This window comes from Bombina bombina, chromosome 1 (genome assembly GCF_027579735.1).
Source record: "Bombina bombina isolate aBomBom1 chromosome 1, aBomBom1.pri, whole genome shotgun sequence".
Classification (NCBI taxonomy): Eukaryota; Metazoa; Chordata; class Amphibia; order Anura; family Bombinatoridae; genus Bombina; species Bombina bombina.
This window is the reverse complement of record NC_069499.1, coordinates 1,270,901,117-1,270,907,116: the sequence shown is the minus strand read 5'-3', so window position 1 is coordinate 1,270,907,116 and position 6,000 is coordinate 1,270,901,117.

The window sequence follows — 6,000 nt, the reverse complement described above, 5'->3', positions numbered from 1 at the left end:
AACAGAAGTAATCATTGAGACAGTCTGCAATCTGCTTATCTCCTTCTATTATTCTACCATCAACTGATTTCAATTTTACTATTCCTACCTTATTTTTTCTTCTTTCACTGATATATCTAAAGAATGTTTTGTCCCCATGTTTTACTGACTGTGCTATCTTCTCTTCTGCATGAGCTTTAACCTTCCTAATTAACTGCTTAGTCTTTTTTTGTTGGAGTCTCCATATTTTCATATCATCATCTGCTTGTGTGTGTCTGTAATTTTTATAAGCTATCTTTTTTGTCTTTACAGCATGTGCTACTTCTTTGGAAAACCAAATTGGTTTCCGCTTTCTTTTACTTTTACAGACATGTCTAATACAGTGTGCGGTTGCATCTAAAATGGCACCTTTCACAAATTCCTACTGTTCTTGAACCCCTGTAATAAGAGTTTTCCCCTTTAAATAGTTTTTTAGGTATTCTCCCATTAATTAAAAATCTGCCGTCCTAAAGTCTAAAACTTTTGTTTTAGTCTGGGTGGACAGTTCCTGCACATGAATACTAAACCAAACAGATTGATGATCACTGGATCCTAAGTTCTCACCTACAGACACATCTGAAACTGTATCACTGTTTGTAAGTATTAGATCTAATATAGCTTGCTTACGAGTTGGTTCCTTGACTAATTGCTCAAGTGATTCCCCTAGCAGAGATTCAAGAATATACCTGCTTCTAGCCGATCTAGCAGAAGGAATCTTCCAGTCTATATCTGGCAAATTAAAGTCCCCCAGTACTATAACCTTACCCTTCATGGTCATTTTGTTTATTTCTTCTAATAACAGATTGTCCAGTTTTTCATCCTGCAATGGAGGCCTATATACAACCCCTATTCTAAAAACATTTTTATCTCCAATTTCCAAAGTCACCCAAATACTTTCCACCTCATCATTTGTTCCTACAATTTCAGTAACCTTTATATTTTCATTTACATACAAAGCAACTCCTCCACCTTTCTTTCCTACTCTGTTCTTTTTGAATAACCTGTATCCAGGTATGACTATGTCCCAGTCATGCAAATCATTGTACCATGTTTCTGTTATAGCTACTAAATCCAAGTTGTCCCTAGTCATTATTGAAATGAGTTCAGGTAATTTATTTCCTAAGCTGCGAGCATTTGTGCTCATGGCACGAAGAATTTTTCTACTAGAATTTCTAGAATTGTTACTTGGACTAACAGTTTTGGCATGCTGTGGGGGGCAGGTGGATATATTAATGCTACCCCCCCTTTATTAGTTTAAATGATTTCTAATAAAGTATTTGAACTCCTCTCCCAGATACTCTGTTCCTTTAGCATCCAAATGCAAGCCATCTCTCCTAAATAACCTAGTATCTTTCCAAACAGAGCTATAATGGCCAATAAAACCAAATCCTCGTTCCCTGCACCACTTATCTAACCAAGAATTAAATGTTGTTATCCGCTCCATCTTTCCTGCTTCCTGGCCATACACAGGTAAAATAGCAGAAAATGATAGAGTTGATGCCACAGTCTCTAAATGATTACCTAGGTCACAAAACTCTTTCTGAACAGCAGCAACATGATTACTAGCCAGATCATTTGTTCCTAAATGAACAATCACATCTAACTCACTTCCCTTTCCTGCTGCCTTAACAATTCTCAAAATACGATTCTTATCACTGTGAGCAGTAGCTCCTGGAAGACATCTAACCTCCCTTGCTTCTCCTTTACTTTCACCTAAATACACATTCCTCAAAATAGAGTCACCCACTAACAGTCTTTTTCTCAAAAACACATCTGCAGTTCTTTCCTGTGTTATGTTACCTGGAGAATCGGGTACCAATAGATTTAAATTATCTGTTACAGCTTCAGAGGGCTCAGAAACAGCAATCTCCTCATCACAAGTGTATTCGGCAAGAGCAGCATAGGAGTTTTGCAATGGCAGAGGTTGTGGGCAATGCTTCTGGTCTACTGTTCTAATTCTTCCAGAGCCTACAGTTATCCATCTGCCTCTCCTTGCTGATCTCTGGGGTAGAGGGGCTTCTTTCTGAGGCAGCTTTGTAGAGGTAACAGGTAGGTTACTTACCTTAGCTTGAAGTTTAGCTATTTCCTCCCTTAAGAGGGAAAACTGCTTACAAACAGGACAGCCCCTAAATCTCCAAAAAGTAGCACGATTAAAAAGTGCAAAACACCCATTGCACTGTATCTGAGACATTTTACACTATGCAACACTTTAACAATAAGAAAAATATAAGTATTATTTACTACTGAATAGCCCTGAATAACTCCTGAAATAAGTCCTGGCGAGGGGTTTTTATAGAGTTCTTGGGGTTTGGGAGTGTTTGCCTCCTCTTGGTGGTAGAGAAAAGTAATTCCCATGAGTAATGGATCATAGACTATCACACCTGTATCAAAGAAAATCATTTTTATTATTAGATATATTTCTATATATACATGAAAATTTTAATTTAAAGTAGATATCTATACCTATATATCAACATGAATATTTATATAGATATATATTTTTTTAAATAAAAATAACTTTTTCCTGTATGTGGAGAACATTGTAATGTTAAATATTTACAGTAAATACACAGAAAAACACATTATTAAATATTATAGAATTATTATTTAGACACACATATATAAATATATATATAGAAAATTGAAGAAACTTGCACTCTCTGGTTCTATTTCATAATATCTTTACTGTGATACAAAGTGTAACATTTTGGGGATAATGTATCCCCTTCCTCAGACATAGGCAATACAAAGTGAAGCACATTTATAATAAAAAAAATCAAACAAATACAAACCCCACCCCCTAATTAGATAAAAAATAAACGCTCGCAAACCCGGAAGAAACACTCTAGTCCGGTAACCACATCACGTGGTAGGCATCCACCAATCACGTTAAGGCAGCCAGGTTGTCATGGAGATGATCGCGCACAACGTAACCTACTATCATACACGGACCTGGAACAAGTAACAGAAGCAATCACTGTATAAAAATGTTTGAAACACGCACTAACATGTTACCATACTTAAGGACCCAGGGTACAAGCAAACTCATCACTATATGGGAGGTGGAATATGTTTCAAACGTTTTTTATACAGTGATCGCTTCTGTTACTTATTCCAAGTCCGTGTATGATAGTAGGTTATGATGTGCGCAATCATCCCCATGACAACCTGGACGCCTCTACGTGATTGGTGGATGCCTACCACGTGATGTGGTTAGCGGACTAGAGTGTTTCTTCCGGGTTTGCGAGCGGTGCTTTATCGCTCCAGGGGCAGACAGATTGTCATTTGGAGGCGTGCCACGACTCTATGGGGGTGAGTAGATATAGATCCCCTTGAGCAATATGGTTATCGCCAGTGTGTTTGTTCATATACCGGGTAGTAGAGTGAGGTCCCTGCTGTTTGCGGTCCAGCTGTGTTTGTGTTGGGTCTGTATGCTCATCCACTGCATCTGTACTCTATGTTTCTCTTTCTCCCCTGTCTTTAAACAGTCACTTTCACTTAGGATATTGAAGTATTCTCAGGCAGTTTATTTGTAATGACACTCTATGGAGATACTATTTTTGTTTATATTGTGACGTGGTCACCATGGCAACCGTTTTGGCATTTTTTTTTTTAATTTAATGAGGGGGTGGGGTTTGTTTGATTTTTTTATTATAAATGTGCTTCATTTTGTATTGCCTGTGTATGAGGAAGGGGATACATTATCCCAGAAATGTTACACTTTGTATCACAGTAAAGATATTTTGAAATAGAACCAGAGAGTGCAAGTTTCTTCAATTTTCTATAATATCCACTAGCACCCTGGCAGACGATTTGGAAGTGAGAGTGCACATCTCTGCTACACATAAATATATATATATATAAATATATATTTATATTATAGATTTGAAGTCAAATACATGGCCATATACCATTTACCTTTAAATCCTTGTTATGAATATTTATATGAGTAATTTATATCAGATAGTGTTTATATGAGTGTAATCAGTGGCGTATTTAAGTTTTGGGCTGCCCTAGGCACTCAAAATTCTGCTGCCCCATCCCCAGGTTTTATGCCTTTTTTGGCCTTGACATTATTTTGGTTAGGGAATCAATAATCAAAACATTTAACTATTACTTTGCCACAGATGCTACAAGTGGCATGTCAGAGGTAATATGGTCAGCCATACATAGATGATTGTAATTTAGTTGTGCTTACTCACTCTGTTATTCTTCACAGTAGTTATCCTGAACGGCAGTAGCTGAACAACAACAAGGGTAGAACCTGTAGGTCCACCACTCTGGCCTCCTGCAGTGCCACCCAGCAGATTTAATAACGGCTGCCGATCCTGCAATTACCGCATTGTGCAGGTTGCCACTTATCTGGTAAACTATATATTTGGCACTGCCATGCCCCAACTCTGTAAAATGAAATGTGCCCCTGTATCCCCAGAGCCCCCATGAATTATGTCATATGTTTGGTTGCACAGTCTTCTGCTTAACGCAGTTTTTTTCTTACAAATTTATATATATTTTTAAAACTGCACTAAAAAGCTGGTTCCTCCCACGGGCTAAGTTTAAGAGCTGTCAGTTGACTCAATTTTAGCAGCAACACAGAGTATTGACCATAAAGGCTACACAGACTGCAGTAAAGTTTAACCATCTGTAGAAAATCACCCCCAGCAAAATGGACAAACAATCAATCCTCTGTGACTCTGTTAAACTGGAGGCAACTAATATCTCTTAAACTTTGCACGTTAAGCAGAAGGCTGTGCATCCAAACATATGACATAATTCATGGGGGCTCTGGGGATACAGAGCACATTTAATTTTACAGACTTGGGACATGGCAGTGCCAAATATATAGATCTCCGCCGCGGGCCTCAATGCAGGAGAGCGGCAACCTGCACAATGCAGAAAATGCAGGAGCGGCAGCCGATATTGAACTTGCTGGCCAGCATTGCAGGAGGCCCTGAAGCAGCAGCGGGCCCCTCCCCCCCCCCCCAGAGTGGCGGACCTACAGTCCCCGGTCACAACAGTTGCAACCCTGGTTGTTCCACCACTGGCTTTTGCTGAAACATCATATGAGCCGACAGGGAAGGCTAGGTCCTCAATCTGGAGCTTATTCACCATGCACAGTGACCGCACCAGTTTGACTAATAACAGCTGGAGTGTGTGTAGGAATTTCCTGGGGAATCATGTGAGACAGCCTGGCGAATAAGGACCAAACCTTCCCTGTTGGCTCATATAATGTTTCAGCAAAAGAAAAGAGTCAAATCCAAGGTGGGCGGTGGGTATATTATGAGACAGGCAGCTCCATAAACACTGTGCAACCCAATACAGAGGCTCAAAAATTGCCAACCCCCCCTCCAAGCTGTCGCACTAGGCCCATGCCTTGTTGGCCTAGGCCATAATACTCCCCTGAGTGTAATATAATAATTTAATGTATTTATGTTGTGTTTGGTGTAACTATAATTTTAGCCCTAACCCTTTACGCAAGGTATTGTGTTGCACTAACCCGACGCTCTAAATTTGATTGTGCTCAAGCAAATTAGTTTAATTTCAACTTGTAATACACTTGCAAAATTAATGTGCCCATGATATTCTAATATCGCTTGCGTGCAAACGTTAGTGCGCAACTTGTTATATAGCCCTTAATACATTTGGTTAGCTGTTATGCAAAAACAAAATGTATGCTTACCTGATAAATCTCTTTCTTTCCGGATATGGAGAGTCCACAATGTTATTCCAATTACTAGTTGGAATATCACTCCTAGCCAGCAGGAGGAGGCAAAGAGCACCACAGCAAAGCTGTTAAGTGTCACTCCCCTACCCATAATCCCCAGTCATTTGAACGAAGGGTAAATGGAAAAAGGAATAACACAAAGGTGTAGAGGTGTCTAAGGTTTAGTAAAATATAACTATCTTAATAAAGGGTGGGGTCGTGGACTCTCCATATTAAGAAAGAAAGAAATTTATCAGGTAAGCATAAATGTTGTTTTC